The sequence below is a fragment of the Oncorhynchus mykiss genome, chromosome 26, assembly GCF_013265735.2.
Source record: "Oncorhynchus mykiss isolate Arlee chromosome 26, USDA_OmykA_1.1, whole genome shotgun sequence".
Taxonomy (NCBI): Eukaryota; Metazoa; Chordata; class Actinopteri; order Salmoniformes; family Salmonidae; genus Oncorhynchus; species Oncorhynchus mykiss.
The window spans coordinates 50,585,330-50,599,670 of record NC_048590.1 but is presented as its reverse complement, the minus strand read 5'-3'; the positions used below and the strand labels follow the sequence as shown (position 1 = coordinate 50,599,670).

At 42.9% G+C, this 14,341-nt stretch overlaps 1 long non-coding RNA gene across 1 annotated transcript in view; it reads right to left on the bottom strand.

The window, feature by feature from the left end:
• Positions 1-266: 266 nt before the first annotated feature.
• LOC118944475 overlaps positions 267-14,341 on the bottom strand; it is a 55,325-nt gene continuing 41,250 nt past the window's right edge. The window contains exon 3 of the long non-coding RNA XR_005039813.1: positions 267-388. This is a non-coding gene — a long non-coding RNA (uncharacterized LOC118944475). The remainder of the gene's footprint in view (positions 389-14,341) is intronic.

Below are 14,341 nucleotides of genomic sequence, written 5' to 3'. Positions count from 1 at the left end.
GTGGTGGTTTCACCAAAGATACTATGAAGACCCGTGTGGGGGTTTCACCAAAGATACTATGAAGAGCAGTGTGGGGGGTTCACCAAAGATACTATGAAGACCCGTGTGGGGGTTTCACCAAAGATACTATGAAGACCCGTGTGGGGTTTTCACCAAAAATACTATGAAGAGCAGTGTTTCTCTTTTCTCTGACGTCATCACATTGTTTCCAACACACCTGCAACAAGGTATCTCAGACGCGCCAGTGCTTATTTCAAACACACAGAGAACTTGAAAGCCTGAACTCTGACCTCCATACCTTTTCTCCTCGTTCTTTAGACACCTGTCTTTTGTCCTTCATGTCACACTTGTTTCCTAGGATCATCCTGTCCACGTCAGAGCAGGCATGCTACAGACAGACAGAGGAGGAGAAGACTCAGTAATACTACAGACAGACAGAGGAGGAGGAGACTCAGTAATACTACAGACAGACAGAGCAGGCATGCTTCAGACAGAGAGGAGGAGGAGACTCAGTAATACTACAGACAGACAGAGGAGGAGAAGACTCAGTAATACTACAGACAGACAGAGCAGGCATGCTACAGACAGACAGAGGAGGAGGAGGAGACTCAGTAATACTACAGACAGACAGAGGAGGAGGAGACTCAGTAATACTACAGACAGACAGAGGAGGAGGAGACTCAGTAATACTACATACAGACAGAGCAGGCATGCTACAGACAGACAGAGGAGGAGGAGACTCAGTAATACTACAGACAGACAGAGCAGGCATGCTACAGACAGAGGAGAAGACTCAGTAATACTACAGACAGAACGAGAGAAGACTGAGTATTGCTACAGACAGAATGAGAGAAGACTGAGTATTGCTACAGACAGAATGAGAAGAGTGAGCATTGCTACAGACATGAAAATGGTTCCCTCCTACAGACAGTGATTCAAGTGGGCGTGGCTTGCTACATAAAGCAGGCAGACAGGCATCGAGCATTCGGTTACTGTTCGATTAAACGTTAGAAACGAGTGACCGAAGCGACTTTAAGCTTTGTATGATTGTCGGTGCCAGGCGTGCCGGTTCCACTATCTCAGAAACGCCAGGCCTCCTGGGCTTTACAGGCACGTCTCGGGTTTACAGAGAATGGTGCAACAAAAACCTTCCAGTCAGTGGCCGTCCTGTGGGTGGAAACAGCTCGTTGATGAGAGAGGAGAATGACAAGATTCGTGCAAGCTAACAGGCGGGCCACAAACAGGCAAATAACATTGCAGTACAACAGTGGTGTGAACGGCATCTAGGAATGCACAATTTGTCAGTCCTTGTCACGGATGGGCTATTGCAGCAGACAACCACACACTGGGTTCCACTCCTATCAACAAAAACAAGAAGAAGCGGCGCAAGTGGGCACGCGATCTGCAACACTGGACCGTGTCCAGGTCCGACTCAGTACTAGATGGGTGTACCTAATAAACAGGCCATAGAGAGAGAGAGAGAGAGAGAGAGAGAGTTAGGTAGAGAGAGAGAGGTAGAGAGAGAGAGAGAGGTAGGTAGAGAGAGAGAGGTAGAGAGAGAGAGAGAGTTAGGTAGAGAGAGAGAGGTAGAGAGAGAGAGAGAGTTAGGTAGAGAGAGAGAGGTAGAGAGAGAGAGAGAGAGAGAGAGGTAGAGATAGAGAGAAAGAGAGAGAGAGAGAGATGTAGGTAGAGATAGGGAGAGAGAGAGAGAGGTAGGTAGAGATAGAGAGAAAGAGAGAGAGAGAGATAGGTAGAGATAGGGAGAGAGAGAGAGAGGTAGGTAGAGATAGAGAGAAAGAGAGAGAGAGAGAGGTAGGTAGAGATAGAGAGAGAGAGAGGTAGGTAGAGATAGAGAGAAAGAGATAGCATGCGCGTGCGAGAGAGAGAGAGAGAGAGGGAGAGAGAGGTAGGTAGAGATAGAGAGAGAGAGAGAGGTAGGTAGAGATAGAGAGAAAGAGAGAGAGAGAGAGGTAGGTAGAGATAGAGAGAAAGAGAGAGAGAGGTAGGTAGAGATAGAGAGAAAGAGAGAGGTAGGTAGAGATAGGGGGAGAGAGAGAGAGAGGTAGGTAGAGATAGAGAGAAAGAGAGAGGTAGGTAGAGATAGGGAGAGAGAGAGAGAGAGAGAGAGAGAGAGTGAGAGAGGTAGGTAGAGATAGAGAGAAAGAGAGAGAGAGGTAGGTAGAGATAGAGAGAAAGAGATAGAGAAAGAGAGAGATGTTAAAATTGATGTTTGGGCATAGAAGAACATCACGTAAGAAGTAATGTCACGAGATGCAGTATATGTGTTGAATATACATCACATGTGGTTTATTCTGTGTTATGGAATGTGAGTTATCATATGTCATGCTGTCCAAGAGCTTGAGAGGACCAACAATGAAAGCTGGCAAGATGCTTAAGTTATGGGACTGTGAGTCTAGTTTGGGATATCAAATATGAATTGGCATATCCATAATTAACTCATCAACGATACACATTTAGATTTATTGTCTGACTTCTTCATATTCACTTGAAAAACAAATCTCGTCATCAAGCTTTTCATTTGACTCCCAAGTGCGCTGCTAGCATGCTGTACACTCACTGGGGAAATCCTAGATCAGTAAAGAGATGTAAAGAGACAGAAGCCAGTCAGACAGTTGTCTCCAGACATTACTCACCAGTCAGACCAAAATCTATCTGTCAGAGGTGAGCCTCAGGGAGCCACACTCACTGTCTGAGCTCTGTGCCAGAGTCAATACGCTTGACGACACATTATTACTGCTTTACATATTCACTCATTTTGGTTTTGTTGGTAGCCGCTGAAAAGTTGGGTTAGTCAGGGCCACCACAGTTAGGGCCAGAAGTCAACATGGAGTTATGTCCCATACAATCTCACACGGTCCCCACAAGGAGATGTAGCTCTAACAACTGTATTAGGAAGGTGGTTATGAATGATACCGAAATGCACATAAAGGTGCTATGACTGGTTTCGTAATGGTGATATAACTGATCACACAAAGGTGTTATGACTGGTTTCATAAAGGTGTTATGACTGGTTTCATAAGGGGGTTATGACTGGTTTCATAAAGGTGTTATGACTGGTTTCATAAAGGTGTTATGACTGGTTTCGTAAAGGTGATATAACTGATTACACAAAGGTGATTTAACTGATTACACAAAGGTGTCATGACTGGTTTCATAAGGGGGTTATGAATGCTTATATATACTCACTTTACGTAAAATGTTAAAGATAGGATGTAGCTGCTCCTAATTCAACACCCGAACCCCCCATAACCCCATAAACTCAATCTGGCACCACTGGCACCTCTGAGATTGGACGCATTCAATTGAGGGTGGAACTACTTCCTGTGTTTCTATCCAATCACATGAAGGTTACATAGAGGTGAAATAATTCAGCCGGGAGGAAAACGTTGTCCTAAATTCCTCCATCTCATTTAGAGTGAGAGGGACCTGGCGATTAGGAGAGTTGAAATGATGCCCTCGGGCAATAGGGACTGTTTCCTGTGTGGTTGCACTGGGTACTGTAATAGATCCCAATAGGTCCTAATTTGGGTTATTTCACCTAATGGCTTTCAAATATGTCTCTTAGAACTGCTCCGAAAAACACACCATTAACCCCTTCTCATGTACAGTACCATTCACAGCCTCCCACATCACATTGTTAATGTACAGTACCATTCACAGCCTCCCACATCACATTGTTAATGTACAGTATCATTCACAGCCTCCCACATCACATTGTTAATGTACAGTACCATTCACAGCCTCCCACATCACATTGTTAATGTACAGTACCATGCACAGCCTCCCACATCACATTGTTAATGTACAGTATCATTCACACCCTCCCACATCACATTGTTAATGTACAGTACCATTCACAGCCTCCCACATCACATTGTTAATGTACAGTACCATTCACAGCCTCCCACATCACATTGTTAATGTACAGTACAGTTTTATTGACCAATTACCAAGTGTTCCAATCCATACCTACTGTATTAAGGTTGGCAATAGGTTCATTTTCATGTTTTTTCTTGGTTTACTGTCTTTGCTAACAGGTAATAAAATAAACCCCTGCATCCCCATGTTCTATCGAGCCACCGGTGGCTGAATGTCTTGATTTCACGGGTTTCAGGTAAAAAAAAGATTGGGTCTTGGCTGTGTGGAGCAGCGCCTCCTGAAAATAGAATTCAAATTTCAAGCCACATTAAGCTATTGCTATGGCTGTGAGGCTGGGGAAATGTATTTGGTTAGTCCCGTCTCCGTGCCGACAGTCTCCGCGCCGACTGTCCTCACGTGTCACTCCCCAACTCCCTAAGCCTATATCATTTCATGGCCGTCTAAAAGGTGCAGCTAGCTCAGAAGAACAGGAAGCCGATCCCCTGGGTGTGTGGCCCATCTCCTGGCTGTGCACCACGGTGAAGTGACAATGTCACATCAGCTTTAGCAGAGGATTACTATCCTGTTGCTTTACACATCTCAGACTCATGTCTGTGCCGTGCATCAAGAAGCCCTCTGCTGGGTTTTTGTGAGTCAGAGTTTAGAGTCAGAGAGGTATGTTGCAGAGTTATTTTCTCTGCTGGGTTTTTGTGAGTCAGAGTTTAGAGTCAGAGAGGTGAGATGCAGAGTTATTTTCTCTGCTGGGTTTTTGTGAGTCAGAGTTTAGAGTCAGAGAGATGAGATGCAGAGTTATTTTCCCTCATCAGAGAGATGAGTTGCAGAGTAATTTTCTCTGCTGGGTTTTTGTGAGTCATATTTTAGAATCAGAGAGATGAGTTGCAGAGTTATTTTCTCTGCTGGGTTTGTGAGTCATATTTTAGAGTCAGAGAGATGAGATGCAGAGTTATTTTCTCTGCTGGGTTTTTGTGAGTCAGAGTTTAGAGTCAGAGAGGTAAGTTGCAGAGTTATTTTCTCTACTGGGTTTTTGTGAGTCAGAGTTTAGAGTCAGAGAGGTAAGTTGCAGAGTTATTTTCTCTGCTGGGTTTTTGTGAGTCAGAGTTTAGAGTCAGAGAGGTGAGATGCATAGTTATTTTCTCTCATCAGAGAGATGAGTTGCAGAGTTATATTCTCTGCTGGGTTGGTGAGTCAGAGTTTAGAGTCAGAGAGGTAAGATGCAGAGTTATTTTCTCTGCTGGGTTTTTGTGAGTCAGAGTTTAGAGTCAGAGAGATGAGATGCAGAGTTATTTTTATTTTTTGATTCATTACCGAAAAAACCCACTTGAAACCTTTATTACATACAGCTCTTCTCTCTGCTGCCAGAAACAGGAACCGTGAAGAGTCACATCACGAGAAAACACTTCACAACCCCTTGTAGCAGCAGCAAATGTTTGAGCCAACAACGTAAAATACACTTACATATTGAGGCCAGAATTCATTCACTGCGTACAGGCCTATACCTCAGGATGAACCAGTCAACTAAAGGCTTATGGAGATGCTTTATATTCAAGGCTTCACTTTGTTTACATGTTGAAAGGTGTCAGCCAATCCTAACTGTGCCTTCATGTGGAATAACTAGAGTTGACCCATGGCAGCAGGACTGAAACAATGATGTTACTTCACCTTCATCATAAATAGAGGATTGTTGTGGTTTTCTTCATAATCTGGACAAGAGGCAGAGAGCCTCAGAGGAGACATTAATAGGTTAGCAGAACCTCTTGACGGATGAAGTCTATGAGTCTTCTGACTATACTGAGTGAATGCTGAAGCCTATGAGTCTTCTGACTATACTGAGTGAAGGCTGAAGTCTATGAGTCTTCTGACTATACTGAGTGAAGGATAAAGTCTATGAGTCTTCTGACTATACTGAGTGAAGGATAAAGTCTATGAGTCTTCTGACTATACTGAGTGAAGGATACGTCTATGAGTCTTCTGACTATACTGAGTGAAGGCTAAAGCCTATGAGTCTTCTGACTATAATGAGTGAAGGCTGAAGCCTATGAGTCTTCTGACTATACTGAGTGAAGGATAAAGTCTATGAGTCGTCTGACTATACTGAGTGAAGGATAAAGTCTATAAGTCTTCTGACTATACTGAGTGAAGGATAAAGTCTATGAGTCTTCTGACTATACTGAGTGAAGGATAAAGTCTATGAGTCTTCTGACTATACTGAGTGAAGGATAAAGTCTATGAGTCTTCTGACTATACTGAGTGAAGGATAAAGTCTATGAGTCGTCTGACTACTGAGTGAAGGCTGAAGCCTATGAGTCTTCTGACTATACTGAGTGAAGGATAAAGTCTATGAGTCTTCTGACTATACTGAGTGAAGGATAAAGCCTATGAGTCTTCTGACTATACTGAGTGAAGGATGAAGTCTATGAGTCTTCTGACTATACTGAGTGAAGGATGAAGCCTATGAGTCTTCTGACTATACTGAGTGAAGGCTGAAGCCTATGAGTCTTCTGACTATACTGAGTGAAGGATAGTCTATGAGTCTTCTGACTATACTGAGTGAAGGATGAAGCCTATGAGTCTTCTGACTATACTGAGTGAAGGCTGAAGCCTATGAGTCTTCTGACTATACTGAGTGAAGGATAAAGCCTATGAGTCTTCTGACTATACTGAGTGAAAGAGGCAAAAGTTTGTCAAGCAGATAAACATCAAACAAACAGATTTGACAAGAGACATACTGTTTTTATGAAGTCGCTGGTTAGATATCTGAGAATCAACCTTCCATAATCCACAGTAGTAGACTATAATCAAAGCACAGGTTACTGCCTTCAGTCCACATGTTTCTGCAACAACAACAACAAGTCTTTTTCAGAGTTGTTCAATGCAACCTTCAGGGGCTGTCTCACTGAGCAGGAGGTAGATGTTTTATTAAGTCAATGACATGAGGTGCATCACCAGCACAAAAGAGAACAGAAATAGTTTGAATTCATATGAGCTTTAAAAGCTTTTTGTCTGTGGGTAGAATGAGCAGTGACAATCTAATAGAGTGTTGTCTGTGGGTAGAATGAGCAGTGCCAATCTAATAGCCTGTTGTTTGTGAGTAGAATGAGCAGTGCCAATCTAATAGCCTGTTGTCTGTGAGTAGAATGAGCAGTGCCAATCTAATAGAGTGTTGTCTGTGGGTAGAATGAGCAGTGCCAATCTAATATAGTGTTGTCTGTGAGTAGAATGAGCAGTGCCAATCTAATATAGTGTTGTCTGTGAGTAGAATGAGCAGTGCCATCTAATAGCCTGTTGTCTGTGAGTAGAATGAGCAGTGCCAATCTAATAGCCTGTTGTCTGTGAGTAGAATGAGCAGTGCCAATCTAATATAGTGTTGTCTGTGAGTAGAATGAGCAGTGCCATCTAATAGCCTGTTGTCTGTGAGTAGAATGAGCAGTGCCAATCTAATAGCCTGTTGTCTGTGAGTAGAATGAGCAGTGCCAATCTAATAGCCTGTTGTCTGTGGGTAGAATGAGCAGTGCCAATCTAATAGAGTGTTGTCTGTGGGTAGAATGAGCAGTGCCAATCTAATATAGTGTTGTCTGTGAGTAGAATGAGCAGTGCCATCTAATAGCCTGTTGTCTGTGAGTAGAATGAGCAGTGCCAATCTAATAGCCTGTTGTCTGTGAGTAGAATGAGCAGTGCCAATCTAATAGCCTGTAGTCTGTGAGTAGAATGAGCAGTGCCAATCTAATAGAGTGTTGTCTGTGGGTAGAATGAGCAGTGCCAATCTCATATAGTGTTGTCTGTGGGTAGAATGAGCAGTGCCAATCTAATATAGTGTTGTCTGTGGGTAGAATGAGCAGTGCCAATCTAATAGCCTGTTGTCTGTGGGTAGAATGAGTAGTGCCAATCTAATAGAGTGTTGTCTGTGGGTAGAATGAGCAGTGCCAATCTAATAGCCTGTTGTCTGTGAGTAGAATGAGCAGTGCCAATCTAATAGCCTGTTGTCTGTGAGTAGAATGAGCAGTGCCAATCTAATAGAGTGTTGTCTGTGGGTAGAATGAGCAGTGCCAATCTAATATAGTGTTGTCTGTGAGTAGAATGAGCAGTGCCATCTAATAGCCTGTTGTCTGTGAGTAGAATGAGCAGTGCCAATCTAATAGCCTGTTGTCTGTGAGTAGAATGAGCAGTGCCAATCTAATATAGTGTTGTCTGTGAGTAGAATGAGCAGTGCCATCTAATAGCCTGTTGTCTGTGAGTAGAATGAGCAGTGCCAATCAAATAGCCTGTTGTCTGTGAGTAGAATGAGCAGTGCCAATCTAATAGCCTGTTGTCTGTGAGTAGAATGAGCAGTGCCAATCTAATAGCCTGTTATCTGTGAGAAGAATGAGCAGTGCCAATCTAATAGCCTGTTGTCTGTGAGTAGAATGAGCAGTGCCAATCTAATAGCCTGTTGTCTGTGAGTAGAATGAGCAGTGCCAATCTAATAGAGTGTTGTCTGTGGGTAGAATGAGCAGTGCCAATCTAATATAGTGTTGTCTGTGAGTAGAATGAGCAGTGCCAATCTAATAGAGTGTTGTCTGTGAGTAGAATGAGCAGTGACAATCTAATAGCCTGTTGTCTGTGAGTAGAATGAGCAGTGCCAATCTAATATAGTGTTGTCTGTGAGTAGAATGAGCAGTGCCAATCTAATAGAGTGTTGTCTGTGAGTAGAATGAGCAGTGCCAATCTAATAGCCTGCTGTCTGTGAGTAGAATGAGCAGTGCCAATCTAATAGAGTGTTGTCTGTGAGTAGAATGAGCAGTGCCAATCTAATAGCCTGTTGTCTGTGAGTAGAATGAGCAGTGCCAATCTAATAGCCTGTTGTCTGTGAGTAGAATGAGCAGTGCCAATCTAATAGCTTTTTGTCTGTGGGTAGAATGAGCAGTGCCAATCTAATAGCCTGTTGACTGTGAGTAGAATGAGGAGTGCCAATCTAATAGCCCGTTGTCTGTGAGTAGAATGAGGAGTGCCAATCTAATAGCCTGTTGTCTGTGAGTAGAATGAGCAGTGCCAATCTAATAGCCTGTTGTCTGTGAGTAGAATGAGCAGTGCCAATCTAATAGCCTGTTGTCTGTGAGTAGAATGAGCAGTGCCAATCTAATAGCCTGTTATCTGTGAGTAGAATGAGCAGTGCCAATCTAATAGCCTGTTGTCTGTGAGTAGAATGAGCAGTGCCAATCTAATAGCCTGTTGTCTGTGAGTAGAATGAGCAGTGCCAATCTATTAGCCTGTTGTCTGTGAGTAGAATGAGCAGTGCCAATCTAATAGCCTGTAGTCTGTGAGTAGAATGAGCAGTGCCAATCTAATAGCCTGTTGTCTGTGAGTAGAATGAGCAGTGCCAATCTAATAGCCTGTTGTCTGTGAGTAGAATGAGCAGTGCCAATCTAATAGCCTGTTGTCTGTCTGTGAGTAGAATGAGCAGTGCCAATCTAATAGCCTGTTGTCTGTCTGTGAGTAGAATGAGCAGTGCCAATCTAATAGCCTGTTGTCTGTCTGTGAGTAGAATGAGCAGTGCCAATCTAATAGCCTGTTGTCTGTCTGTGAGTAGAATGAGCAGTGCCAATCTAATAGCCTGTTGTCTGTGAGTAGAATGAGCAGTGCCAATCTAATAGCCTGTTGTCTGTGAGTAGAATGAGCAGTGCCAATCTAATAGCCTGTTGTCTGTGAGTAGAATGAGCAGTGCCAATCTAATAGCCTGTTATCTGTGAGTAGAATGAGCAGTGCCAATCTAATAGCCTGTTGTCTGTGAGTAGAATGAGCAGTGCCAATCTAATAGCCTGTTGTCTGTGAGTAGAATGAGCAGTGCCAATCTATTAGCCTGTTGTCTGTGAGTAGAATGAGCAGTGCCAATCTAATAGCCTGTAGTCTGTGAGTAGAATGAGCAGTGCCAATCTAATAGCCTGTTGTCTGTGAGTAGAATGAGCAGTGCCAATCGAATAGCCTGTTGTCTGTGAGTAGAATGAGCAGTGCCAATCTAATAGCCTGTTGTCTGTCTGTGAGTAGAATGAGCAGTGCCAATCTAATAGCCTGTTGTCTGTCTGTGAGTAGAATGAGCAGTGCCAATCTAATAGCCTGTTGTCTGTCTGTGAGTAGAATGAGCAGTGCCAATCTAATAGCCTGTTGTCTGTCTGTGAGTAGAATGAGCAGTGCCAATCTAATAGCCTGTTGTCTGTGAGTAGAATGAGCAGTGCCAATCTAATAGCCTGTTGTCTGTGAGTAGAATGAGCAGTGCCAATCTAAAAGCTAATTCTCATCTATGGCTGGTGACCTTCGGGAACTGTTCATTATGAAGCTGGCTGGTGTGCAGGTTACATTGAATAGATGAATCCCTCCCCAACCATAGTCATTGACTCTGAAGAGAACATGGTCTGCCTATTATCATCACAATGCCCTGCTTTGCACAGCCTTATGGAAACGCTGACTCACAATGACTCTTCATTACTTGTGGACATGCTTTTTAATACAACTGTGAGTGTAAAAAATGACAGCCAATTTATTAAGTGACTGTTAGGGGTCAAGGCCCTGGGATCTTCTAAAGAGGTGTTTAACGGTGAATGTGGATTATTACCGTCTCCATCTTTTTTTCAGTATGACGTTCATATTGTCATCTGCAACGATTTAAATATATATATATACAGTACTAGTCAAAAGTTTGGACACACCTTCTCACTCTCTGTTGGGTTTGTGAGTCAGCCAAGAGTGTGTAAAGCTGTCATCAAGGCAAAGGGTGGCTACTATGAAGAATATAAAATATAACATGTATTTTGATTTGTTTAACACTTTTTTTGGTTACTACATGATTCCATATGTGTTATTTCATAGTGTTGATGTCTTCACTATTATTCTACAATTGTAGAAAATAGTAAAAACAAAAGAAAAACCCTTGAATGAGTAGGTTTGTCCAAACTTTAGACTGGTAACTGTTGACTGGTTAACTGTTGACTGGTTCTGTATATTTGATATAATCAGGATGATGACTGTGGTTTCAGTAAATTAGAATAAGATGACAGTATAGTAACCATGGCCCCAGGCCTCTATAAACCATGTACCAGGAGGGTGCTCCAGGCCTCTATAAACCATGTACCAGGAGAGTGCTCCAGGCCTCTATAAACCATGTACCAGGAGAGCGCCCCAGGCCTCTATAAACCATGTACCAGGAGGGTGCTCCAGGCCTCTATATACCATGTACCAGGAGAGTGCCCTAGGCCTCTATAAACCATGTACCAGGAGAGTGCCTCAGGCCTCTATAAACCATGTACCAGGAGAGTGCCCCAGCCCTCTATAAACCATGTACCAGGAGAGTGCCCCCGGCGTCTATAAACCATGTACCAGGAGAGTGCCCCAGGCCTCTGGGAGTAGTTGGGAGTGGGAGTTGCCACATCTGTCTGAGATGGACTAAACTGCCAAGTTACTGGAGTTGATGGGCTGAAGCCATCAGTGTAGCAGTGTGGAATAAAAGCATCTCAGAGGGAAAACAGGTGCCTAACTCTCTCTCTCATCCTCACACTTCTTTCTCTGTCTCGTTCTCAACCCTGCTCCCCCCATATCCTCTCTCTCTTCTACTCCCTCACTCTCACCACAGACAGGACAGCGCTGATTCCACGCCAGAGAGGGAGGACCACTTCTACTCCACAGCACAAGACAGACACAAACGGGCATATCTCTCCATGCACAGCATGTCTCGTATGGAACCACATTAGATCCGGCCCAGTGCTAAAACACGTTTCTACGGCAACAACGTCAAGCCGAGCACCGATACTTTAGAGCTGCATGTTGTTGTCTACAGCGATAGTGGATTTCACAGAGCCTTCAATTCTGCATGTTGTTGTCTACAGAGATAGTGGATTCCTGTGGTGGAGGATTTTGACTTGGGTCAATGTTGAGATCAAAGTTTTTAAAAGGACAGCTTAAAGGGTTAAAGATACTGACTCTGCACTGTAAGCAAAGGGTTAAAGATACTGAATCTGCACTGTAAGCAAAGCAAAGGGTTAAAGATACTGAATCTGCACTGTAAGCAAAGGGTTAAAGATACTGAATCTGCACTGTAAGCAAAGCAAAGGGTTAAAGATACTGAATCTGCACTGTAAGCAAAGCAAAGGGTTAAAGATACTGACTCTGCACTGTAAGCAAAGGGTTAAAGATACTGAATCTGCACTGTAAGCAAAGGGTTAAAGATACTGAATCTGCACTGTAAGCAAAGCAAAGGGTTAAAGATACTGAATCTGCACTGTAAGCAAAGTAAAGGGTTAAAGATACTGAATCTGCACTGTAAGCAAAGGGTTAAAGATACTGAATCTGCACTGTAAGCAAAGCAAAGGGTTAAAGATACTGACTCTGCACTGTAAGCAAAGCAAAGGGTTAAAGATACTGAATCTGCACTGTAAGCAAAGCAAAGGGTTAAAGATACTGACTCTGCACTGTAAGCAAAGCAAAGGGTTAAAGATACTGACTCTGCACTGTAAGCAAAGGGTTAAAGATACTGAATCTGCACTGTAAGCAAAGCAAAGGGTTAAAGATACTGACTCTGCACTGTAAGCAAAGCAAAGGGTTAAAGATACTGACTCTGCACTGTAAGCAAAGGGTTAAAGATACTGACTATGCACTGTAAGCAAAGCAAAGGGTTAAAGATACTGAATCTGCACTGTAAGCAAAGGGTTAAAGATACTGAATCTGCACTGTAAGCAAAGCAAAGGGTTAAAGATACTGAATCTGCACTGTAAGCAAAGCAAAGGGTTAAAGATACTGACTCTGCACTGTAAGCAAAGGGTAAAAGATACTGAATCTGCACTGTAAGCAAAGGGTTAAAGATACTGACTCTGCACTGTAAGCAAAGGGTTAAAGATACTGAATCTGCACTGTAAGCAAAGGGTTAAAGATACTGAATCTGCACTGTAAGCAAAGCAAAGGGTTAAAGATACTGAATCTGCACTGTAAGCAAAGGGTTAAAGATACTGACTCTGCACTGTAAGCAAAGCAAAGGGTTAAAGATACTGACTCTGCACTGTAAGCAAAGGGTTAAAGATACTGACTCTGCACTGTAAGCAAAGTAAAGGGTTAAAGATACTGAATCTGCACTGTAAGCAAAGCAAAGGGTTAAAGATACTGACTCTGCACTGTAAGCAAAGCAAAGGGTTAAAGATACTGACTCTGCACTGTAAGCAAAGGGTTAAAGATACTGACTCTGCACTGTAAGCAAAGGGTTAAAGATACTGACTCTGCACCGTAAGCAAAGCAAAGGGTTAAAGATACTGAATCTGCACTGTAAGCAAAGCAAAGGGTTAAAGATACTGACTCTGCACTGTAAGCAAAGGGTTAAAGATACTGACTCTGCACTGTAAGCAAAGGGTTGAAGATACTGACTCTGCACTGTAAGCAAAGGGTTGAAGATACTGACTCTGCACTGTAAGCAAAGTAAAGGGTTAAAGATACTGACTCTGCACTGTAAGCAAAGGGTTAAAGATACTGACTCTGCACTGTAAGCAAAGCAAAGGGTTAAAGATACTGACTCTGCACTGTAAGCAAAGGGTTAAAGATACTGAATCTGCACTGTAAGCAAAGCAAAGGGTTAAAGATACTGAATCTGCACTGTAAGCAAAGCAAAGGGTTAAAGATACTGAATCTGCACTGTAAGCAAAGGGTTAAAGATACTGACTCTGCACTGTAAGCAAAGCAAAGGGTTAAAGATACTGACTCTGCACTGTAAGCAAAGGGTTAAAGATACTGAATCTGCACTGTAAGCAAAGCAAAGGGTTAAAGATACTGAATCTGCACTGTAAGCAAAGCAAAGGGTTAAAGATACTGACTCTGCACTGTAAGCAAAGGGTTAAAGATACTGAATCTGCACTGTAAGCAAAGCAAAGGGTTAAAGATACTGAATCTGCACTGTAAGCAAAGCAAAGGGTTAAAGATACTGAATCTGCACTGTAAGCAAAGGGTTAAAGATACTGAATCTGCACTGTAAGCAAAGCAAAGGGTTAAAGATACTGACTCTGCACTGTAAGCAAAGCAAAGGGTTGAAGGTACTGACTCTGCACTGTAAGCAAAGCAAAGGGTTGAAGGTACTGACTCTGCACTGTAAGCAAAGCAAAGGGTTGAAGGTACTGACTCTGCACTGTAAGCAAAGCAAAGGGTTAAAGATACTGACTCTGCACTGTAAGCAAAGCAAAGGGTTGAAGGTACTGACTCTGCACTGTAAGCAAAGGGTTGAAGATACTGACTCTGCACTGTAAGCAAAGCAAAGGGTTAAAGATACTGAATCTGCACTGTAAGCAAAGCAAAGGGTTAAAGATACTGACTCTGCACTGTAAGCAAAGCAAAGGGTTAAAGATACTGACTCTGCACTGTAAGCAAAGGGTTAAAGATACTGAATCTGCACTGTAAGCAAAGGGTTAAAGATACTGAATCTGCACTGTAAGCAAAGCAAAGG